The following is a 26695-nucleotide window of genomic DNA, read 5'->3' on the forward strand; positions in this document are numbered from 1 at the left end:
CAGGAAACAGACATCATAATATGTTATTTTACAATTCAAAAATTAAGGAAATTAAAAACAGAAAATCCACCAGGTCATCAGCATGGGTACAAGACTAATTCACCAGGAGAAAGGAGGTCTGTATTGGACGGCCTGGTCTTTTTAACTCAGACTCCTCAAGACTCAAATTCATATCCTTAACTAACATGTTCCCCATCATAAATGTGATTGCTTCAGTTGCTTAGGTGTATAGAACAATGACTCCTTTCCTTACTAGAAAGCAGTGCTGGAAATGAGAGTTTTGGAGGATGTGCAGAACAAATACCTAATAAGAAAACATTTTCCCACAGCTCCTGCTTTACCTCGGAAGATGCTCTTCAATTTTGATTTGGTTGTATATATATATATTTTTGTTGTTGTTGTTGTTGTTGTTGTTCTATATATATAAATATATACTTGCTACAAGTCACTTTGTTCACATAAGGTTCATAAGAAATAAACAAGAATCAAAATCACATGAAGGAATCTACTTTTTTTTTTTTTCCAGGTCCAACGATCTAAGTTGTTACTTTGCTTGAATCATTCCAGGATCCAGCCAAGGTCTGTGAGCTGAGCTGTCAGAGGTACATTAACTCAGTGGTCATACCATGTGATGAATACTCTTCTGGAAGAGGCTGACTCACCATAGCTGCTGCTGAGATTCAAAGACTCTATACAAGTGTTTGACTGGGTCCAAACTTTGATATGGTCTTGAAAATTCTGAAAAATCAAGGCATGTGAAAAGTGCTTTTGTGTGTTCTCTTTCTTTCTCTCTCCTTTTGAGGAGGAAAGGTCTGGAGAAATAGTTTCTCCATGGTTCTGCCTCTAAAGAGAGCCAACTATAAAATGTAGAAGAGAAAATAAGTAGGTAAAAAGGAAAGGGAAATCCAAGGGACAGTGCTCCAAAAGAAAAAAGAAGAAAAAAGTTTTCGTAAGTTACTTAAAGAACATCTGGCAGAAATTGACCAGAAAATACATTTTCAGATGAGTGTTCTTTTAAGTCTGGAAGGAAACCAAACCTTATTATAAATATCCTAGTTGAGGTTTTAGAAGAACAGTATATGAGGCTGCATTTCATGTACATTGAGGGCAATTTAATTCTTGGGTTTTTCCTAATCTCATTCCAGGATAGGGCAATCAATAGCATTCTTGGCTCAGCTTGACAAAGAGCTTCTTGTCTTGTGGCTGACTCTGTTCTCTTGAATGTATGGCCCATACCCAGTCTTCTCTGAGCCTCCTAGTTCCTGTTCTCTTTTGGAAAAGATAGAAACCATATCTGTACTCCCCTTTAGAGAGCACTATTTTTAAATAGAAAAAGCTGGAAAAATACAAAGCAATACAGAAGGTTGGCCAATCTGATTGGCTTTTGTGCGTTTGACTTGGCTCCTAACATAACCCTCTTACCCCTGCAAACAAAATTCTATGGTATTAGGACTCAGCAGCTTTTATAGGAGTCCAATGCAATGCGTGTTGGACTCCAATACCATGCATCCCTCCAACACACATACAACAGGGCTGTGACCATCTGCAGGCACTTACTTTAGCTGTGTGCCAGGGAAGATGTTCTCAAACAGAGATATTTTAATCCTCTGGAATTCAGATTTTTTTAAAGAAAATATTTGCTCTTTAAATATGATTGACCCTTGCACATGTGTGGGTTTGAATCAATCATATATATATAATGATAAAGGCAAACAAATGTCCTTCCCTCTCTTTATTAAGTGTGAAGGGATGTTAGAGAAAACCTAGATCTTTCTAATTCCTTCTGTCTGATAACAGTAAATTAATTTTTCATGCCAAAGCTATGTATCAAGGAAGAGCTCACATGTTCAGAGCATAATCCCATTAGCAGCAAGTTTATTGAGGAATACCATTTCTTTGCCCCTTCAAGCTGCTCCTCGAGTGTATCAAATCAGTTCTCATACCATGAATGAGTCTGGGAGACAAAAAAAAGGAGGGTCTCTGCAAAGTCTCTCACCTTTCATTTTACGCTCTGCTTCTGTGAGCAACTGTATTCCCCTCCGGTATTCCTCCCACCCCACCCCTTTGTTTTCCTGCTACTCTCTCTCTAGCACTCTCCTCTGCTATTCACTCCCATTTTTTAAGCCAGAAAAATACCTTTGTTTACTTCTTCCCTCTCCTTTGGGCATATCATTAGTGTTACTCAAGAAAATTTTAGGTACTGCATAGTTATGGTAGATTTGGGTTGTCTGTTTGTAATATGCATTATAAATAATACAATTGGCATATCAAATCTGTAATTTCACAGCTATTATGGCTTAGGGCAATGTAAGTTCAAATATAAAAAGGGAGTGTTTTAAAGAAAGATATTAGGTAAAAATAGTATAGTTGGACTGTGGGTATGTTAAAAATCATGAAGATGGGACACAGACGACTAAAGCTTGGGAAACACTATTTAATGGAAATGATTTGAAACTAAGAAGAACAGGGCATGATGTCAGCTTCTGGCCATATTTCCTCCTTCTTTGCAAAGCCCTGAGCTTAGGGCAGAGGGTGGGAATGCAGCTGTTACAGAGGCTGGGATTCACAATTTCACACCAGGGACCAAAATATGTAAGAAATGTTTCTGAATGGATAAATCAAACTCTTATCCTGCTATAACCAAAGATAATATTACCATTGATTTAGAGTTAGAAGCACTCTGATAAAATCCTTTCAGTTTAAAAGCTAAAAAGCACAGAGAGGTGACATGATTTAGTTAGTATCATCCCAGTGAATAGTAGCGGAACTAGAACTCAAAGCCCAAAGTCTGCTCATTCTAAATCTTTCTACTACTTTGTTCTTGACAGGTGAGTCTTTCTCACCCCCAAGTCTTATCTATTTCTGATTATATCTAGCTAGATTTAAGGGAGTAGCAGGAAGTAAAATCAGAGAGGCAATATAAGGTGGCAGGGGAGATTATATCAGGACTTGTAGGCCAGTATGACAACTTTTGGGGGATTCAGCCAAAAGGTGGAGCTAATAGTTGTATCTCCTCCAGACAAAAGAGCCAGAGGAAGTGACATAAGCAGAGAACTGTCACTAGGACAATTCTGATAATATTGCTATCATAGAGTTCTCTTCTCAGAGCCCTCTTTTAAAATGTGTTATTTTGGAAAAAATGTTTTATTTGGAATAATTTTAGTTTACAGAAAAGTTGCAAAGGTAGTATGTACAGACAGTTCCCATATACCCCTTACCCAGCTATTGCTAACATTTTACACAGCCATGGTGTGGTTATCAAAACTAAGAAATTGATATCGGTGAAACACTATTAAGTAAACTATACAGGCTTTCTCTGGATTTCCTCAGTTTGGTTTTTTTTTCCCCCTAATTATTTCATTGTTCTTCCAGGATACAGCCTAGGATACCATACTGCATTTGTCACAAGTTCTCCTGAGTCTCCTCCAAGTTGTGACAGCTTCTGGTCTTGTTTTCATGACTTTGACACTTTAGAAGAGGTCAAGTATTATGCAAACTTTCCCTCAATTGGGTTCATCTCATGATTAGACTGGGATCAGGGATTTGGGGAAAGAATACAACCATGATGAAGTGCCCTTCTCATTGCATCATATTAACAGATAAATGCCACCAGTATGACTTATCAACAGTGATATTAACCTTGATCACTTCCTTAAGGTGATGTCTATGAGGTTTACCCACTGAAAATTTTCTCTCTTCCTTTCTATGTTCTGTTTGTTAGAAGTGTGTCATTAAGTCCAGGCTACACCCACAGAAAATTAAGCTCCACATCCTGGATGAAGAACTATCAAAGAATCTGTGACATACATTAAAACTATCACAGTAATTAGTAAATATTTTTAGGGAAATACATTGAGGCTATGCAAATATTCTCTTTCTCCTTAAATATTTGCCAACTGATCCTAAGATTCACAAGTACATCTTGCCTGCAGCAATTATTGCTGTGATAGCTAATCACAATCTTATATTGCCCATTTTCTTCTATTTATAGTTTAGAATTCATCTGTTAAAAAAATGCTCCTTCTTCCATTTATTTATTTATTTATTTAATCATTTATTTATATCTCTATGGACTCGTGAATATTTATTTTATTCTTTCAGTGATAATCTCACATTATTATCACTTATTTTTGCTAAAATTGTTCCAGCTTTGTCTATAGAGAACTTTAAGGTTGACTCCTGTTATCCTTTTGTCATGCTCTATCTTAAAAAAAAGGTGGGGGGGCTTTAGCACTTTCAAACTTTCTAGCATTATAAGGTACTCCAAATTTGTCTTGCATTTTCTCTGCCTTAGCTCTAAAATCAGCCATTCCTTCAAGGAAACTTGGTTTCTTTGACTGGAGAATGGTATTTAGAAACCAAGATGTAGGAGGTGGATGGGTTCATTTTTATTGGCGTGTCATTGCTTCTAGGCTCTCTCAATAGACAGCCAGAAAATATATACATGTATATGAACCTACATATATACAAATATAATTATCAATATTAATTTCTGTGTATTTGTATATATAAAATATGTACACATATGTGTATATGAGTATATATGAGTATACACACATACATACATATGCATTTATTTGTATAAATGTACATATATACACACATATAAGTGTGTGTATTTATGTATATGTATACATATATATATATATATATATATATCAGTATAAATATAAGATTATACTGATATCCCCAGAGCTACTGTGAATCAACTGGCCTAATATTGATACACAGTGTCAACTAAAGGCTCCACCTTGCCTCTGAAATCCTATATTAGCAACTATTATGGGTTGAATTGTGCCCCAAAAAAGATATGTTGAAGTCTTAACCCACAGTACCTCAGAATGACCTGATTTGAAAATGAGGTTGTTGCAGACATAAAGATGAGGTCATACTGGAATATCCTTAATCTATTATGACTAGAGCCCTTAGAAGAAAAGGAGAAGACAGAGACATAAAAGAAAGCCAGCCATATGGAGACAGAGGTGGGGAGTGGAGTTATACTGCCGCAAACCCAGGATAGCTGGAGGCTGCCAGAGATGAGAGACAAGGAAGTATTCTTCCCTAAAGCCTCTGGAGGGAGCATGGTCCTACCAACACTTTGGTTGCAGACTTCTAGCCTCCAGAACTGTGAAAGAGTAACTTCTGTAGTTTTCAGTTACCAGTTTATGATACTTTGTTACGGCAGCCCTAGGAAACAGCACTTACATACTTTGATAATATTTTCTACCCTTTACAATCTGATAACACACAAATTATCCACTTTACTCCAAAGGCTATCTTAGTAATACCACATTTTTTTCCCAAAGATTTTATTTATTTATTCATGAGAGACACACACAGAGAGAGAGAGAGAGAGAGAGAGAGGCAGACACACAGGCAGAGGGAGAAGCAGGTTCCATGCAGGGAGCCTGATGCAGGACTTGAACCCAGGCCCCTAGGACCATGACCTGGGCTGAAGGCAGGCACTAAACCACTGAGCCACCCAGGGATCCCCAGTAATACTGCATTTAAGACCATCTGGATCTTTCCGAGACTTCTGTCCTTGGTAGCAAAGATGGTATCTTATTTTTTGTTACATTGCTATCATCCGATTCAGTGCCAGGTACAAGTGTTCACTAAATGTTTGCTATTTGAACACCTATAGGCCTCCTCTGCCAACCTGTTAGACTAGCCAGGAGAGTTTCCTTTCTAATACCACTTTTTTTTCTTTTTGGCCTTAAGATCTGCTAGGTAAAGTTCATTCATCTGTCTTTCCTTCCTTCGTTCCTTCATTTCTTCCCTCCTCCCTCCCTCTCACCATCCCTCAAACTAATATTCACTGGGCACATACCATGTGCAAAGATTAATTTTAGACACTAGAGAATTAACAGGGAACAAAAGAGACAAAAATCCTTGTCATCTTGGACACTTACATTCTAATGAGGGAGAAAAATCTAGAATCTGAATTACAAATTACCCTATATCTAAATGACAAATAAGTAGTGACACAGAATGATAGGATGTACTTTGGGAATGATTTCCATGGGTTATCTGGCCAACTGTGGTCTGTCAGCCTCGTTCCCCAAACCAAAGCCCCCAGCTGAAGAGCTGCACTTTCCTACTCAATTTTTAAATTATTCTCCTCTCCCTAAGAAGGAGAGGGGGCTGAGAGAGAAGGGGAGAAAAAAAAACTGGCCAGAAAAAAGAGTAGAAAGGAAGGAATGAGAATACTGATTCTCCTACAATGTATTTTAACGCCAACCCCTCCCTCCCGAGCTGTGTCAGGCTGAGTACCTTATCTATGGTAATGTCTTTGTTATAATTACATCATTAATTGAAAATACAACTGCATAATAATAATGGCTAGTCAGTACTGAGAGTCTGCTGTGTGCCAGGAAGTGGTCTAGACACTCACCAACTTGATCCCACTTAGTCCTCACCACAATTCTATGAGACAAGCATTATAATTTTTCATTTTACAGATGAAGAGCTGGATGTTCAGAGAGGTAAAATCACTTGCTCCAAATCTTACAGTTAGTAAACTGTCCAGACACAGATGTCAGTATGTCAGACTTCAAAGTACTGACCCTTCCTCCTGTTTTTAGGGAACCCTACCTCCCCAATAGGTGGCACCAGGTGGCCAGGGCTGCCACCCAACACAACTTTCAAACAAAATTCCTTCCGTGAAAATGTTCTCAACAATGGACTTTCTTGCTGACCCTGTCCCTTTCAGCACTTCATTGTGAGGAGTTTTTTTCTCCTAACTCTTCTGTCCCACTGCTGTCTCCCTTGGTTACTGGGGTAACAGATATCTTGGGTGATATTTGATGGATTTCTTATGGCCATGGCCTCTTTATCTTTCCCAGCACCTCTCAGCCTTTTAATTGTCTAGTTATTTAAGCCAGCATGGAGCAATTTTCCAAAACATCCAATTTGCAAGTGCACAGAAGGATCTAGGTCCATAATTAATTAGTGATTCTAGGACACAATAAGGGAAAAGCAAAGCCAAAGATGTGGAAAGGACTGAAAACTAAAACTACAAGAAGAAGATACACACATTCCAGGACCCTTCCCCAAAAGGGGCAAAGAATTGAATAGTCTGCTCACTAATTCAAATCCTCAAAGCCCCTCCATGCATTTCGGGATTGAACATCAATCATTGGGTGACAGTCACAAGTGGAACATCTCCCCCTCCAGGTTAAATGGCTGCTTCTGTTCTTTAGCACTGAACTGATTCTTTCCCCATTGTTTTCATGGGAAAATGTTGGCCCCTCTTTCCTCCCACAATTGTTCAAGCCTCTTCAGAGACCGTCTTTCCTGCAAGATGGCCCCAACTCCTGGGATTTCTCACTCATCATCAGAACAGAGGGCAACTTAGAACACGAAGATTGAAGTGACCCATCTAGGATGACTATGGTGGCTGAGAAAGTGAAGACAGTAAAAGAATGCCAGGATTCTCAGATGTACAGTTACTATTCCAATTTGGAGAAGAAAGGAGGGCTTTGGCAGAAGTCTTTCAAGGTCAAATTTTCCCCAGACACCAACTCATTCTCTAATACACATGAGAAGTGTAAATGGTAGGAGAGTGCTAACACTGCTATTAGTGAAAGTGTTACATTTTCATTAGGAGGAAATAAAGATGATTTCTTTTGGGGGTTTTTTGGTTACATTTTTCTTAGGAGGAAATAAGGATTCTCCTGTATGGTTTTTGGTTATTATGGACTCTCCTATTGTCCGAAAGAAACAAGAAGTCTGAAGAGTATTAGGGCAAGTTCCCACATCTCACAGGGGTGACATCACCACCATCACATACTTGCCAGCAGTGGAAATTAGAAGACTTCTATAGAATATTATAGTTGTGGGAATCTTTCACTACTTTTTCTTACCTATAGCCTAATTTCCTTTTGGTTCTAGACTGAACTAATACCAACTTTCAGGGCTGATCTCTGTACTTGAGGGAGTATACCTAAACCCACCCTACCAAGCCACAGTAAGCACTTTGGTTACCACCGTGGCAATGAATACAAGCAAGGTTAGATAAAAAGGAAAATAAAAATAGCCCCTAAGACATTTATAAGACAAACTAGTTGCTGCTGCTGCTCCAAAAAGTAAATAACTATGATGCATGTTGCTAAGCAATGCTGCATTTTCAGTCCTTAATAACTCCATTAGTAACAAAGGATGACAAACTACATTTTGAGATTGATGAGATGCTGTATCTTGCTTCTGCAAATAATTGGCCTCAGCAACCATGGCTTCTAACTCAAAGCAAAAATGATTATCCTTTGTCCTCTAGCTGGGATGAATCTTAGAACTCAGTGGTGTATGTCCTATTGGAAAGTCTAAGGGTTCTTTGCTAACCCATCTCCCACGGTTAAATCTTAAATTAAAAAAGTACATGAACTGATAAATAAGCACACATTTTTTCCTCGGAATTCCTCTCCTTGGTCATTATATATGTGTAGATAATGAGTCCTTGAAAATTGTGAGTTTTAAATACCATACCCTTAAAGATTTGTAATACAGTCATTCTACAGATATCCATCCTTCTGATTCAAAGATAATGCTGCTGTGGGGGGTTCTGTGTGAGGGTGACCAACTCTGCAGACAGTCCCAGATCCTGTGTTGATGACAACTACTCCTTGGTTTATAGATGCTAGAATGTTGCTCAGAATGAGCTGCCCACTAATGGCTTCTTGCCCCTTTCCCCCCAGAAGTATTAGGCAGAAATAGTCTGCAAGAAAATAACCTCTTCAGAAGGATTCTATCAATGGAAGGCTGGAATTTTTCATCTCCTTAGATGAGCACTGCTGCATAAGAGACTCTACTCTCTGAAAGAACAGAGTCTGGAACCAGACTTTCTAAGGTAAATCTCAACTGCACAATTTCCCATTGAAGTGACTTTGGGCAAATTAATGTCTTCCTGGCTCTACTTGCAGTGATTAAGTAAGTTGATATATGCAAACTGCTTAAAACAGTGCCTCCTTCTGGCACCTTTTGGATCTGGAGCAGAACTATCTAAACATTTGTAAGAATCTTCAAATACCTCCATAGTCAAAACAAGCAAATACTTCAGTTTGTAAAGGAGGATATAACTAACTCAGAATGGAACCTTAGGATCTGTATTTGCTGCTTTTATATTTCAAAGGAAGCCACTGATCTAAAGAAGCTAGAAATTGCCAAAATTTGAATTCCTATAACATCAAACTGTTACAAATTATGGTTCTGGTCATATGCCATATGTTTCCCAGAAATAACAAATGTTCCATGGAAAAATAAGTGGTTAATAAGGGTGGGAAACCATATAGTAAATGTCCTTGTTTTTCTTGGCTGTTAACTTTAAAATAATGAAATATTCGATGAAAAGGGGCAGCCCCAGTGGCCCAGGGGTTTAGCGCCGCCTTCGGCCCACGGCCTGATCCTGGAGACCTGGAATCGAGTCCTGCATCAGGCTCCCTGCATGGAGCCTGCTTCTCCCTCTGCCTGCCTGTCTCTCTCATTCTCTCTCTCTCTGTCATGAATAAATAAATAAAATCTTAAAAAAAAAAAAAAAAGAATCCAACTGCAGTGACTTCTTACCACTTCAGAAAGATACTCTTGAACTACTGAAAGTTAGAAATCTATGTTCAAATAGCATCATCAAGTAATTTATTCTGAATCTCTTACATTTTAAATTTTGAAGTGTTCTTCACGTCCCAGGTGTTTTTCCCAGTAGAAATTACAGTGGTAGATGTTAAATTACCTCCATGTGGTGCTCATTTTCAGAAATACAATTTTAGACTGCTGAAGACTTTCAATGTGTCCCCTTGAGCAGCATAAAAGAAAGGCTTTAAATATAGTTTTGTTTTTGTGGTTTTTTTTTCTTCTAGCAATACATTTCTATCAGACAATTTCTCAATATTGCTGTTTAACAGGCTAAGTTAAACTCCTATTATTTTACTTAAGTGAATTTGAATTCAGTGAGTTTTTGCAACATCCAGTGAGAGGAAATTAAATTACTAAGTGATCTTCACTTATAAAAGCCATACCAGCAGTAAGAAGAAGGGGGTATGCTTTATTTCAGTAGCTTTTAAACTAAAGAGAAGTATTTTTTTTAAATAAATGAGACTGATATTCTCATTCCTTCCTATTTTCTGATATAGTAAGGTATGATAAGTAAGGTATGATAAGCCTGTAGATGTTAAAAATTGATCAAGAACTGATCCAAGCTAATTTGGAGACAAGTGCTATTATCTATAGCATGATACTTATACATTTAATAAATGTGCTTACTATGTGATGGGCAATGCGAGGGGCTGGAATTATAATGATGAAAAAAGCAGATCCAGGCCTTGTCCTCTTGGAGCTTATCGTCTGGGGCAGTGCTATTTTAAGTGTGATCTGTGGACCAGAACCACCTCATGAACAATTCTTATCAGACCACAACAAGACAGGTTACAGATATTGGAAGTACCTGTTTAGATATTTTTACAGTAGTTAGACATTGCTGCAACATCCAAATGCGTGATTGAGTGGACTTATCTCATTGAATGGAGTATAGATGGGGGTATATGCAGAACTTGCATACTAAGTTTTACACAGAGAGGTCTAAGTACTGATCATGGACAAGAGGATACATATCGGCATGCAAAGGATTGGAAATAAAAAAAAAAAATCTAGCCCTCCCCATCAATAGTTTGAAAAGCACTACTCTAGGGCTTTCCAAGCATTATAGGAAAGAGAGAAAGAGGGATGGAATGGAAGAAAGGAGGGAGGAAGAGAGAGGGAGAGAGAGAGAGAGAGAAAAAAAAAGAAAAGAGAGGAAGAGAAAGGAAGAGAGTTTAATTCCAACTGAGAATATTTGGCAAAGTTCCACGGAAGAAATGATTCTTTAGCATGAATTTGAACTTCAAGGGTTAAAGATCACAGCATGAGAAAAGCTATGAACGCAGAAAAGTGCAAGGAGATGTTCGTTATGCTACTCAGGCCACCTAGTTCATTGCTGTCAGAGAGAGATATGGGGATGGGAGCAAACGGAGGTAAAGAAGAGGAATCTGAAAAGGGGGATTGTAGTCAGTTGGTAGAAAGCTTTGTAATACCATGAAAAAGAACTGAACTTTATTTTTGAGACAATTGGTAGTTTTTAAATATTCCTGAGCAAGATAGGAAAATAAAAGAAAGCTCTATTTTATAAAATAATATTGGTCCTCATCTGAACTATATGCAACATTTTGAGGCAGGAGGCCTTGAGGTAAAGTAAATAATAACAGTAAAAAGGAATTTGAAAAAATAGTTGCCCTAATGGTGCTATATATTAGTCACATGTCTAAGTAAATGTATGCAATATTAAGTCTTCCCAGGCATGACAGCATAGTAAAACACCACTTTAGAAGATCTAATCATGCATGATTGAAATGATTTTGAAATGCCATTTTTTAGCTTAACAGTGACAGAGAGAAGACACATTCTTCCCATTTTCAGAAACTTTGATTAAACCACAGATATTAAGGGAACATTAAACCAATATATTATTGTAATAACTTACCCTAAAATGTCAAGTGCCATCACTAAAGGACACAAGAGTGGCACTTTTTTCCCCCTCTGTTGTTCTCATCTTCCCATAAAACTAGAATTACACTCATTAAATGTGCCTCATTTAAGTTTCTATGTGTCACCAAAAGCCTGTTAATTCTTGTAGCTGACTGAGTTGGAGTCCTTTTAAGATTCCCATAAATGTATATTTTTTTAAAAAGAGGTAAGCCACTAAGTTTTAAAGTTTTAAACTTTGAGGGTAAAATTTTATAAGGTTTTAACAAATAAAACAAGCCTCTCAAAGTGTAGGCACACTCCCCCATAGAAAAATGTATTACCATGTAAGGATTTCATATGTTTGGGTAAAAATCTAATTAGTTACCCTTCTAATTCTGGTTTCATAATATTATTTTTAACTGCTATGTAAGAACTATAGGTTAATAAAGATACTATCCCACTAAACTGAAAGCCATATGTTTAGGATTGACCGTGTTTGCAATACAACCATAATACAAAGCTAGAACACAGCATTGGGAGTCACTGATTATGATATACTAAAGCAGTGGTTCTCAATCAAGAGTGACTTTGTCCCTCTCAGGAGGCATCTGGCAATACTAGAAATCACTGTCATGACGGGGAGATACCACTGGACCAGAATGCTACCAAACATTCTCCACTGCAGAGGACAGTCCCTGGTGACAGAAGGAACTGATCCAAAATGTCAACAGTGCTGCAGTTAAGAAAGCCTGTACTAAAGGATCCCATTAACATTTTCATTATTCTTCTTGGCATACATGGAAACCATCACTTTGATTCATGCAATCTGAATTTCAGAAATAAGGACATTCCCAGACACCAAAACACATAATTATTATGCCTCCCTTTGCAGGAATGAACTATCCTTTGATTTCTGCAAGCAAGATCTGAAGGTGACTCTCAAAGTTACCCTCATTTAATCCCATCAATGGTGATACTTTATATATACTTTATATGCAGATATACAAACACTGCCATCAAGAAATCTTCAAGCAGATCTTGAGAAAAGACAGAAAACTGAAAGTTCCAGATATGTATGATTTTCTGAATTGTAAAGTCACTTATAATTTTAAGACGCACCGTCAATTAAATAACAGCTTTTGGCAATGTGGCAAAGAAATACCTTTCCTCAAATGTGTACATTGATTGTTAAGATGTGAATCTCTTTTAGAGATGGTAAATGTGCAAAATCTACAAAGTATATTAAGTATATAGTAATGCATACTAAACTCTTTGTGTTAAAATAAACTCTGAAATATTCTCTTAGATCCTTCTCCATCAATGTTAGCTTCCGTTGTTTTCATTTAAGTCTTTTTTATTGCTTTTTATCGTCTTTTATTGCTTTTTATCGTCTTCCGCCCTCCACTCCAAGAAGAGGAGGGAAGGTGCAAGATGGGCTGAGGTATCACTGGATCCTCAGAAACAAGAATACAAATCTCACAGCTTTCCTCTCTTATGTTCCTCTCTTGGAGTTTCTCCAAAGTCTTTAACTGTGACTTAACATAAAGAACACCTGTGCTAAGCACAGTCTCAGCACTGCTAGAATGTATCACTTTATTATTTTTTTAAATATTTTATTTATTTATTCATAGACACACACAGAGAGAGGCAGAAACACAGACAGAGGGAGAAGCAGGCTCCATGCAGGGAGCCCGACGTGGGACTCGATCCCGGGTCTCCAGGATCACAACCCGGGCTGCAGGCGGCGCCAAACCGGTGTGCCACTGGGGCTGCCCGAATGTATCACTTTATTTAACCAAATGAAGGAATAACTACACTCAGATGCAATATAATACATTTTTTAAAATTATTTCTAAAATCTCACCTAGAGACTACCCACACCACTCATGAAGAAGCAAAAATTACTATAAGACCCATATATTTCCTTATTGGCATGTTATCTACTTGTTCCACTAGAATTTAGGATCCATGTGAACAGGGATTTTTGTCTTGTGTTTACTGGTAGAATGAGTGAGTGAGTGAGTGAATGAATGAATGAATGAATATCATCTCCCAAAGAGCACCATTATTATAAAATCACAAACTTCTTTTATTTTCACACTGGTGATAGAAGACAATAGGACTCATTCTGTTGTAAACTATTTATGTTCATTCATTTTCTACTAAGTCTTTCATGATCTGCCCCTGCCACCTTTCTAGCTTTCCCTCATATCACGTCCCTTCTGCTCTCCAGCAACACTGGCTTTGGTTCAGTTCCCAGTAAGTTCTATGTTCCCTGCTACCTTAGAGCTTCTGCCCAGAACACTCGCCTCCATGTTCCCAACCTCTGCAAATTTCTTCAGGGAAGTCTTCTCTGATCACCACTTATCTAAATGTAGTGCCTGTATTTTACGGTCTGTTTCCCATTAGTTTTTTCCCCATCATAGTAATAATCACATTTGTAAAATGTGTGCAACTATTTGATTAACATTTCTATCCCATCCCACACCACTAAACTATAGGCAGAAACCATACCTGTCTTGTTCCCCACTAATATCACCATCATTTAACACAGTGCGCATCATATAGCAAGTACTCCATAAATATTTATTGGATGAATAAATATGTTTCTAGGAACATTATGTTACCAAATATACAAGTCCGGTTTAGACTATAACATTCTCCGCTACAGCCCAGGTTAGTAGGCACTTAATCAACACTTTTTGGTTAATTGAAATCATTTATCTACTGTCATTAAACTATGTGCTCCTAAGTGTACATGACACTAACAGAACATGTTGCAAAATTGCTGAAAAATCAATTACTCTCTTTCTATTCTTCTTTTCTACATACTAATAAAAATGCAACTTGGTTTGTTTTTTTTCCACTAAATTTATTAGCTATTTTGGCATTAAGAACATGACTGTGTGGAAAATGGTTGTCAGGGAATCAATTATTTGGATGATCAGTATTTGTCTCTATTTGAAAACATCTGGAAGCATACTTTAATTATCCCTTAGATATTTGGCATCTTGTGTTCTCAGCCCCTGAAATAATCTCCCCCCCATTACTATTCTAGAAACAAAGATATTCTGTTGACACAATAGGTGTTTTGTTTTGTTTCGTTTTGTTTTTGATAGAGGAGAATTTATAGGACGTTGAAAATAAAAAGTAGTACACTCCCAGGCTAAAAGGATTAAGATAATATTTTTTAAGAGGAGAAGGAAAGGGGTCTTTAATGCAGAAAACTAGAGAAAAATATAATTCCATGTAATATATAACTGAGAAGCTATTTACATAGGAAGCCTTGGGGAAAATATGGATTTCTTGGGGGATCCAGACAAAATGACTCTAACTGATAAGAGCTAAAGAGAGATAACCAGATGACAGGAAATTGGAAATAATTGTAAACCTGGAGTCTATTCATATACTTAACCTTAAAATAGTTTCTTTACATATATCTTTCCTATCTATTGCAATCAGGATCTCTGTCACTAGGTAAGAATAACTGAAATTCTTGAAAGCACAGGAAATGGGGCAAGATTTGCTAACTTAGGTCATCCATTTGGAAAGCCCCAGTTAGGAGGTTTAGCCTCAGTTATAGAGGTCATTCTCATCACTGCCTTGTCCATTCCTCTCTCAAGACAACAGAAGCTGAGCAGGAAGTGGCTCCTTCACTGCCTCAAGAACTTTCCTGTCAATTTCTCATCCAGATTGTACTCCTTTGGATCTGGAAGATGCCTTGAATATGCAGCATGAACTCCTATAGCCTAGCCTCTCTTTGCTTCACATAAACCAGAGATGAAGTAGAGTGTAGCTGGAGCTCACTCACACAGAGAATCTACAGTAAGCTCCTGGCCTTGAGATCACAGAAGAGAGATCTGCATGCTTGAGGAGGGACAGGGATCCCAGAAGCTAATAGCAGACATATTGATCCTCTGCATCTCCATGTCAAGGGGATTGTTCTTATGTTGAACCATACTCATGTTTTCCTGTCTTTTGAGCAAGAACACACATTTTCTTATTTAGTTTGATGTCAGAAAGATCTGAGGAACTAATGCAATGGCTACTGTCATATTTATGGTTGTGATAATCATAAGTACTTCAACCAGCCTATCACAAGAAGAAAGAGCCTTTCAGACTGCCTTGGCCTCTAGGAGAAATGCATTAGGGTTGAGGCTTAGTTCTCAATGATATGAAAAAAAAATTAAAGTTTGCTTATCATGATCTCTATTTTATTACTATCCTATGTATCTCATTAAAAGGACTGGCCAAAAAAAAAAAAAAAAAAAAGGACTGGCCTATCAGGTTTGGAATACAGACCTTTCACTTTCACTTTCTTGGTACAGCCAGATAAGCCATGTTGTTCATCTAATACCTAAACCACAGAGACTTAATGGGATAAAGAAAGTAGGATGAGAAAGGGCTGAATACACTTAAATTTCATTTGACATCAACTTATTTCCCTTCCCTGAGACATCAGGAAAATACAAAATAAAGTTTTGTTCTAACCCATATTTATTTTATTTTTGCTATTTGTTCTTCATTTAAAACTATCTGGTCAAGTAAACATTAGAATAATATTCATATCTTGTTTATAAACAGCTATAAAAAAGTATTACCAGGGCCTAAGCCATATTATTACCTTCCCTATAAATCTTGTCTGGCTCTCATCTGGCTAATAGCATATCTTGAAAAATTTCCAAGAACTTCATATACCAGTAGATTTTGCTTCCTGAAAAGCCAATTTCCTAAATGTTCAATGAGATGGCTTTCGAGACCCACATCAACAAATTAGGAAAGTAATAATTTTCCTATCTTAACAGGAAATACACTATTGTGCATGTTGCTGCCCTAATTATACCATAATAGAATTTGAAAAAAATTGTTTCTGAATTAAAAAAAAACATCCCATTTACTTGCTGCACAATATCCTCTTCAATTTTCCATACCAAAAGAGTAGATTTAGAAAGTATAGAAGGGCACATATATATTGCTTTTTTTTTCCAGGAAGAAAATCAGGGTTTTACTTCATGATCATGTCCCCTGTTTATTATTATTTTTTAACTAAATTTCTTACACTTAAATAAAGTTTCCATTTAATCAGAGTCACTGGAAGAGAATAGATTTTTTAAAAAATGAGAAGGGGTACATAGTGTTCTTGTCACTAACATACAAATTCATCAAAAGTTAAAGTAGAAATGTATACATTGTGATAGAGATAAATGGCAGATTAATAAACTCACATTTTTTATTTACCAGATAGCAAACATATAAACACACAATTACCCAACAGGATGCAATGTTTTTGCATTCTGAATCATAACTTAATAATAATCACAATTTAACCAGACATTCGAGAGGTTAAAAAAGGAACTCACAATATTCAGTCAGGCAGCACCTGGGATCACAGAGCCTTCCACGGTATCACGACAGATTTTAATCACCAGCAGCTCTACGGCCCTGCAACTGAGATCACTCATAATTAATGAATATTTTACTTGAACATTTGACAGCTCAGTAAGCAGTTTAGGTAAGGCTGTTACTTTTATTTCTTCTGTAGTTGCCTTTGCAAACAGGAAACAGGAAACACACCTACAAGAACACTGAAATATCTCAGCCTAATTGGTCTTTGGTTCAAAATACCCAGGGTGAGTCTTATACCACAGGGGTGATAAGTCCAGTCCCCAAAAAGTATGGGACTTGGGTCCTAACATTTCACAGTTTAAAATCCTTTACATAGATGCTGTTCAGGGTATTTATTACAGAGAGAAACAGGCTTTCTTAAAAACATTCAGACCTTATGGCCTTAATCCTGGAAGGGCTATAAACTTCAGAATAAACTCATATATATACTAATATATATGTATGGATATATATTACATATAATATACATACATGTGTATATATATATATACATAAATATATACTATATTAGTAATATATTATTTTAAAATATATACATATATAAGTAATATATTATTTAAAGTAACGTATATATTTTTTCCTGGAGCATATATGGAAACTATCATTCAGGAATCTTTTGGCTGTGAATAACAGAAACCCTAACTCAAACTCATTTATTCAAGTAATAACAAAACAAGGAAATATTTTGCTTCATTGAGCTGGAGAAAAAATGTCCAGATGTAGGGCTGGTTTTGGAAAACAGAGGTTCACTATATCATTTGATTCTCTGCAATTCCCTTGGCACAGGTATTCTCTGAAGATTGATTTCGACTTTGGGTTGCCTCCCTTTGGTGCAAAAAAATACTAGCTGTAGCAGTTCAAGACTATGTATGTATCTTGCAAAAAGATACTGTTAGCACTCTGGCAGTCCCAAGTTCTGATTGCCCATCATTGAATTAGCCACTCTACTTAGCTGAATGGCTTTAAACCAATCAACGCTTATCCCTGGAGGTGAGAGTAGGATGGTTCCAGAGAAAAATCACATGGAAAGTCATTCAGGATACTGAAAGGAAAGGAAAAGAGATGATTGTGGAGGAAATCAACAAATGTCCACCACAGTGTCTGACAATAATCTGAAGATAGGTATTTGAGGATGTGCATCCATGAAAACACAAGCTCTTGAGTTATCTAGAGATGTCAACAGGAAAATGAGCTGAGGTTCAAGACATATTGAGGACCCAAATCTTTACATTCAATTGGAACTTTCTGTCAATGTTGGGTTTGCTCTCTGAGAAAATAGGTCAGAATATTTCCACTGCGTTTATGAAGTACATACACTCTAAAGTATATGAAGTGCTCTTGCATTTGATCTTCCATTTTGACATCCAAACACAACTCTGTAGCAGGGTTGGGGGGAGGGGACAAGCATTCCCAATAGAAGCTTAGACAGTGGGGCAGACACTGCTGGTTACCTTTCCAGTTCCTAGTCTGCTGTTTTTCCTTACAGACCTTGATTTGGTTCAATTTGCCCTGTAAGAACTACAGCTAAGGATGGGTAGATGGCATGGTTTGAGCCCTGGCCATGTAAGCTGAAGTAACTAGGTAGAGCTTCCAGAAAAGCTCTTTCAAAGAGTTCACTTGCTTTTTGATCTTTGCCCTTCCTCTTCTTCGAGCCTGAAACATTGATACAACGCCAGAGATAAAGACATTTTGCACTCATGAAGTGACAAGCATGAAGACAAAAGCCACATGCTGTGAAGACAAAACTAAAAAAAGGGGAGCCATTGCACTAGGCCTGGTTTGTCCGCCCCCAGGCTGTTACATGAGGGAGAGAAAAAAAAAAAAAAAAAAAAAAAAAAAACTAAAAAAACCCTCTATTTGGCTAAGCTACTGTAGAAGGATTCTTGTTACTTGCAGCTGAATATACTTTGGAAACAAGGAGGGTTTGCAACCACATAATGACAGATCAAGGCTTAATTCTGGGTCTTTTGACTCCTTGTCCAGTGATATTTCCAATAAACTGCAGTGTCTCTCCAACAGCAGAATCTGCATACCCTGAATACCAGACAAACAGGCATTTTAAATTTATGCTTTCTTTCTCATCAAATAGCTTATTTAAATGATCTGAGTCATAGTTAAAATCAGTGAGAAGAGATTCATTGCTTTTGTTTTTGTTTCTTTAGCTTTTTAACATATGACCCTCAAGCACTTGCAGAACTGCTAAGGCAAGAATGCCTCGGCTACAGTAAAGGAAAGCATCATTTGACCAAAATTTCTTTCAAAGCTGCCTAAGGGAGAATTGGCCATCTTCCCAAATCCATGGTTGAAGTTGCTTCTTCCTGGACCTTCTCATTCACTCAGGTTTTAAAAGACAAAAGAGGGGCACCCCGGGTGGCTCAGCGGTTTAGCGCCGCCTTCAGCCCAGGGCCTGATCCTGGAGACCTGGGATCAAGTCCCATGTCCGGCTCCCTGCTTGGAGCCTGTTTCTCCCTCTGCCTGTGTCTCTGACTCTCTCTGTGTGTCTCTCATGAATAAATAAATAAAATTTAAAAAAATATATAAAAGAGGATGTTCGGTGCCTGTTTCCACATTTGGAAGGAACCTGGAAATCACCACTCTGTCCTAACAACAAATAGAATTCAATAACTCTTCTTGGATCTGTAGAAGAGGGAAGGACACAGGGCAAACCACTGCCCCCAAGATTGGAAAGAGGAACAGGGGAATACAGAGAGTCTTGGCTTCCCTGAGCAGGGACTTACCTGCAGAAACTGCCATAGGAAGCAGTGTGAGAGTAGGAAAACCTGAATTGTAATTTATGAATTGCTGGAATCTCTGTGAGGACAATTAAAGCTTAGGGGGACCCAGGGAAAGAGGGGTCCTCACATTACTCTGAGATTTCTATCCAGGACATCTATCAGATTCTCATAGTAAATATCAGAGAAAAATCCTCTCCAGCTTCTAGAATGCAAAGGGGAAAAGGAACCATTCTGAAATATAACAGAGCATTCGGGTTAACAAGGCCTGCCCTCAGGGTAAACTAGTTAACTACAGCCTAACCTGCTGGAGTGTTCTGAGAACCTTAGTGACCTGGGGAAGGGAAATACTGGATCCAGTCTCCTCCAGCCTTCCACTGTAAGAGAAGGGAAAAACTCAAGTGCAGCCCACTCTCACCATCATAGAAAAGGGGGAGAAAAAACCTAGAACATGGTGAAGGTCACAGTCCAAAGGCACAGTCTCACTAAAAGACAGACCTAATCATAGGATGCACCTTCTCTCCCTGAAAAACCTCACCACCAACAGTACTAAAGATCTATTTATAGCAGCTCTTATCACCTGGTACATCGTGTCTGGCTATCAGGAAAAAATTACAAGGCACACCAAAAGGAAAAAAAAATCACAATTTGAAGAGACAGAGCAAGCATCCGTACCAGTCAATGCCGGGAAGTTGGAATTTAAAGACAACAGAGCTCTCACAAAGGTTGGAATATTTCACCGAGCCAGAAAGTCAAGGAGGAGCCATACCCAAAGATCAATTCCAGGGGGTTTAAAGACTTAATTGCGAAAAGCAAAATGTTAAAACTTGTAGAAGAAAACATCAGAGAACATCTTTTGAATCTCCAAATGGGAAAGGAGTTCTTAAGGCACAGAAGTGCTAATTGCAGAAGGAAAGACTGATAAAATTGCCCTATTATAATATGAAGATCTTTATTAAAAAGTATAATAAAGCAGAAGATATGCCAACATCTGAGACAAGTTTGCAACAAGTAAACTCAACAAAGGACCCATATTTAGCTTTTATAAAGATATGTTACAAGTCAGAAAGAAAAAGACAACAAAATAAAAAAAAATGAGCAACAAATCTGACACATTGTCACAGAGAAAAACAAAAGTGGTAAATGTACATATAAAAAGATGAGCAAACTCATTTGTAATCAGGAAAATGCAAATTAAACTGATGGTAGGAGTAGAAGTTGATAGAAGCACTTGCAAGCAATTTAACCTTAACTCACAAAGCCAAATGTTTGCATGCCCTCTGAGTAAACCCACTCTTAACCTATATTCTCTAGAGAATTTCTTGTAGATTGCACAAAATGTTTATAACGGCTTTCTTAAAAACAACAAAAAAAGCTGTATTTAACACAACTGTTCATCAACCAGTAAGCAATTAAATAAACTGAGTAATATACATATAATTAAATATTAGACAACAAGGAAAATCAATAAATCTGAGCTCCAGGCAACAACTTGGGTGAACCTTAACAGCATAATGAACAAAAAGCAAGTATAGAGGTAATGACATATAGAAAGGGACTTTTTTTTTTAATAAATAAGATCCAAGAATGGCAAATACAAACAAATATTTTTGTTTAGCTAAGCCCACATGTGATACATTTTTTACAGTTTCATATGGTTTTGTCACATGTGAAGATTTATGTAACCAGCACTGCAGTCAAGACACAGTACTATTTATCACCACATAGACCTCCATCCTCCCATCATTTTATAGTCATACACATCCCCTCTGCTTCCATCCCTTATCCTTGGAAACCACTAATTTGTTCTCCATCTTCATAATTTTGTTATTTCTAGAATGTTAATAAGTACAATCATATTATATATGTGACCTTTTGATATGTGACCTTTTGATATTTAAAGGTCATATAATATGTGATCTTTTGATATTGTTTTCTTTCTTTTTTTTTTAACTCAGCATAATGCCCTTGAGATCCGAGGCATCGCTTGCACCCATGTTGTTGCCTGTAGCAATAGTTTGCTTCCTTTTATGGCTGAATAGTATCTCATGGTTTGGATGTACTGTGCTTTATTTAATCACTCACCTACTGTAGGGCATTTTGGTTGCTTTGGGGTTTTGTTTGGCTTATTGCAAATAAAGCTGTTAGAAAAAGCTGTCTATAGGTTTTTGTGTGGATTTAAGTTATTTCTCTGGGATAAATGCCCAGGATAGTGATTTCTGGGTCAGATGATTCAGTTTATATTTAGTTTTTAAGAAACTACCAAGCTATTTTCCAGAATGGTTGTACCATTTTAACTATCAGCAATGTATGAGAGATTCAGTCTTGCCACATCTTTGCCAATATTTGGCGTTATCACTCTTTATTTGAGGCTGTTCTTATAGATGTGTAGTGATATCTTACTATGGTCTTCATTTGCATTTCCCTAGCAGCTAGTAATGTCCTCTTCATGTGCTTATCTGCCATCTATATATCCTCTTCAGTGAAATGCCTCTTTTGCCCATTCTCTAATAGAACTGTTTCTTTTTCTTTTTCTTTCTCTTTTTTTAAAGATTTTATTTATCTATTCATGAGAGACACAGAGAGAGAGAGGCAGAGACACAGGCAGAGGGAGAAGCAGGCTCCATGCAGGAAGCCTGATGTGGGACTCGATCCTGAGACTCTGGGATCAGGATCATGCCCTGAGCCAAAGGCAGACGCTCAACCGCTGAGTCACCCAGGCGTCCCAGAACTGTTTCTGTTTTAACGTCAAGTTTTGAGTTCTTTATATAGTGTATTAGTCCTTTGTCAGATACATGTTTTGTAAGCATTTTTTTTTTCTCAGTCTATAGCTAGTCTTTTCATTTTCTTAACAGAGGCCTTCATAAGAGCAGGCATTTTTAATTTGGATGAATTTCAATTTAATTTTTCTTTTAGGGATCATGCCTTTGGTGTCATGTTTAAGGGCTCTTCAAACACACAAGTGCTGGATATTTTCTCCAATGATTTCTTCTAAACGTTTTATAGTTTAATGTTTTATATTTAAATCTATGATCCATTTTGAGTTAAGTTGTGGGGTTTTTAGGTTGAGGTTATCCAATTGCTCCAGTACTATTGCTGGAAAAAAAAAAAGTATCATACCCCCATTGAATTGCTTTTACATACTTGTCAAAAATCAGTAGACTTTATTTATATGTGGATATTTCCAGGTTCACTATTCTGTTTCATTGATCTATGTGTCCATCCTTCTGCTACTTCTACATAGTCTTGCTTATTGTAGCTAAATAATAAGTCTTGAAATCAAATAGAGTGATTCCTCCCATTTTATTCTTTTCAAAATTGTTTTAGATATTCTAGTTCCTTCCCCTTTCCATATACATTTTTATTTTTAATTATTTTTTCATTTTTATGAAGTTTTAAAATTTTAAATCCAATATAGTTAACATAGAGTATTTTATTAGTTTCAGGTATACAATATAGTGATTCAATAATTTTATACATTACTCAGTGCTCAATGATAAGTGGACTCTAATCCCCATTATGTATCTCACCCATCCCCCCACCCCCCATCTTCCTTCTGGTAACCATCTGTTTGTTCTCTATACTTAACAGTCCATTTTTTGGTATATCCTTTCAAATTAGTGTTTTCATATTCTTTGAGTAAATATCCAGTAGTGTGGTTATAGGATCATAGGGTAGTTCTATTTTTAACTTTTTAAGGAACCTCCATGCTGTTTTCCACAGTGACTGTACCAGTTTGTATTTCCAACAACTATGCGTGAGAGTTCCTTTTTCTCCACATCCTTGCTCACACTTGTTTCTTGTGTTTTTGATTTTTAGCCATTTTTGACAGGTGTGAGGTGATACTCATCGTAGTTTTGATTTGCGTTTCCCTGATGATGAGTGATGTTCAGCATCTTTTCATGTCTGCTGGCCATCTATATGTCTCCTTTTCATATAAATTTTTAGAGTAATCTTATCTATATCTACAAAAATCCTTTCTGGAATTTTTTTTCTTTTCTGAACCTTTAAAAGAATTTCATTAAAACCTAAATATCAACTTGGAGACAATTTACATCTCTACTATGTTGAATCTTCCAATCTATAAACATAGTATGGTTCTTTGATTTCTTTCAGTAGTATTTTGTAGTTTTCAGCATACAAATCCTATATGTTTTATATTAGATTTATTCATAAGTATTTTATATGTTTTTGAGCTATTATAAATGATATTGTATATTTAATTTCAATATCCATGTATACATTGTTAGGAAATAGAAATACAATTGCCTTTTCTATGTTTATTTTATATCCTGCAACTTAGCTGAACTCACTTATTAGTTCTAGTTTTTTGTAGATTCCATTGGATGTTTTTCATGCCATTTGCAAATATAAGCAATTTTATTTCTTCTTTTCTGATCTGTATGGTTTTATTTTCTCTTCTTACTTTATTGTATGTGTAGAACTCCCAGTAGTATGTTGAATAGGAGTAATAGAAAAGACATCCTTGTCTTGCTCCTGATATTATGGGGAAAGGATTCAGTCTTTCACTATCAAGTATGCTGTTATCTGTAGGTGTTTGATAGATATTCTTAAATCAATTTTAGGAAGTTCCCCCTATTTCTATTTTCTGAGAATTTACTTTTCCTTTTAAATCATGAATTACTGAATTTTGTTGAATAATTTTTTCTGCTTCAATTAGCATGACTATGATTTTTTTCTTTAGACTGTTTATGTGGTGAATTATACTGATTGATTTTCAAATATTAAATGCTTCTTGCATCCCTAAAATAAATTCCACCTGGTCAGGGTTTATAATTACTTGTATATTTTGCTGGATCTATTTTTTATTATTTTGTTAAGGAATTTTGCATTTATCTTCATGAGAGCCATTGGTCTCTAGTTTTCCTATGTTGTACTGTCTTTTTCTACTTTTGATGTCAGAGCAGCTTCATAAAATTAATTGGTAAGTGTTCCTCTTCTATTATCTGGAAGAGATCTATAGGATTGATGTAATTCTTCTCTAAATATTTGGTAGAATTTTCCAATGAAACCCATAGGGTCTGGAGTTTTCTGTTTTGGAAGTTTCTAAATTACTAATTAAATTTTCTTAGTTATAAGGCTATTCAAATTACCTATCTTTAATTATATGAGTTGTGGTAGTTGTACTTTTTGGAAAACTGATCCATTTCATATAAATCATGAAATTTATATGTATAGAGTTGTTTGAAGTTTTCCTTTATTATTCTTTTGATATCTACAGGTCTGTAGTGATGATAAGTCTTTTTGATTCCAGATATAGGGTAATTTGTGTCTCCTTTCAGTGTTGGAGGCTTATCAATTTTGTTGATCTTTTCAAAGAATTGGTTTTGGTTTTAATCTATTCTCTCTACTAGTTTTCTTTTTTCAATTTTATTGAGCTCTGCTCTTTATTATTACTTCCCTATGCTTGCTTTGGGTTCATTTGCTCTTTTTGACAAGGTTTTTTTTTTTTTTTTAATTAGTTTCTGGAGATAGGAATTTTGATTATTAACGAGATTTTTCCTCTTTCCTGACATATTTAATGCTCTAAGATTCCCTTTCAAACTGCTTTACCTGAGCCTTACGAATTTTGATACGTTGTATTTTCATTTTCATTTGCTTCAATGTACCTTTAAAAATTCCCTTGTAATTCCTCTTTGACCCACAGATGTTTTTAGAAGTTTGCTGTTTCAGTTCCAAGTGTTTAGAGATTTTCCTATCATTCTTCCATTACTGATTTCTAATTTGATTCCACTGCAGTAAGTGAATACACTCTGTATGATTTTTATTCTTTTAAATTTGTTGAAGTTTGTTTTATGGCTTATGGCCTATCCTGGCATATGTTTTGTGGTGCTTGAAAAGAATGTCTTTTCTGCTGTTGCTGGGTGGATTCTATAAATGTAAATTAGATCTGGTTGACTTATAGTGTTGCTGCGTTCTCTGTACTTGCTGGTTTTCTGTCTAGTTATATGAATTGTTAAAAGAAGTGTGTTGAGATTTCTAACTATGGACTTGTTAATTACTTCCGATTTATCAGTGTTTGTTTCACATATTTTGCTCCATTGTTTGGTGCATATTTAGGATTTGAATGCAAAATATTATGTTTGCTATGTCTTTTTGGTGGATTGACTGTTTTAGCATTATGTAATGTCCTTGATCACTTTCTTTGCTCAGAAGTCTTTATCTGATCTTAATATAGCTATGGCTGCTTTCTTCTAATTAATGTTTGCATGATATATCTTTTTCTATCTTTTTACTTTCACCCTCCTATATTGTTGTATTTGACGATAGTTTCTTGTAGATAGCATATAGTTGGGTCATTTTTTAAAGTAAACTCTACACCCAATGTGGAGCTTGAACTCACAACCCTGAGATCAAGAGTTGCATGTTTTACCAATTAAGTCAGCCAGGTGCCCCTATTTGGGTCATTTCTTTAAAAATCTATCATGTTAATCTCTGTCTTATAATTCATATACTTAGGCCATTTACACTTAATGTAATTACTGATATGCTTGGATTATAGTCTGACATTTTATTTTTTGTTTCCTACGTTTTTTATTTTCTCTTTCCTCATTTTCATTTTCCAGCCTTACTGTGGATCCTTGAACATTTTTTAGAATTCCATTTTTATTTATCTGTAGTTTTTAAAATTTATCTCTTTGTATAGCTTTTTAATGGTTGTTCTTGATACTCCCTTACATATGCATAACTTGCCCAGAGTCTATTATTTTCAGTTAGCTAGAATCCTTTCCTCCCTTTACATCCTTTTACTCTCCCTTATTTATAAAATAACTGTCTTAAATATTTCCTCTATGTACATTGAGAGTCACATCATCTCAGTGTTATAGCTTTTGCTTTAATCATCTAATTTAGAAAATTTAAGAGAAGAAAAGCTTATTATTGTATTTATCCCTATTTTCACTCTTTGTTTTATTCTTTCTTCTATCTTATGCTCCCTCTTCTATTATTTCCTTTAGCTGTTTTTTTTTAAATGATCTTGCTTGTGACACATTTCTAGGTATTCCTTCAGCTGAAAATGTCTTGATTTCCTCTTCATTTCTGAAGGGTGT

The 26695-nt window shown here is 36.3% G+C and overlaps 1 protein-coding gene across 4 annotated transcripts in view; it reads right to left on the reverse strand.

Annotated features, from left to right (window-relative positions):
- NCALD (neurocalcin delta) overlaps positions 1–26695 on the reverse strand; it is a 369475-nt gene that overhangs the window by 128485 nt on the left and 214295 nt on the right. The window contains exon 4 of one of the 4 annotated variants that reach the window (XM_077846816.1): positions 16848–16935. The exons of the other annotated variants lie outside the window; for them this stretch is intronic. The gene's annotated coding sequence lies outside the window, so the exon portion shown is untranslated. The remainder of the gene's footprint in view (positions 1–16847; positions 16936–26695) is intronic. 4 annotated transcript variants of the gene reach the window in all.

This window comes from Canis aureus, chromosome 14 (genome assembly GCF_053574225.1).
Source record: "Canis aureus isolate CA01 chromosome 14, VMU_Caureus_v.1.0, whole genome shotgun sequence".
Taxonomy (NCBI): domain Eukaryota; kingdom Metazoa; phylum Chordata; class Mammalia; order Carnivora; family Canidae; genus Canis; species Canis aureus.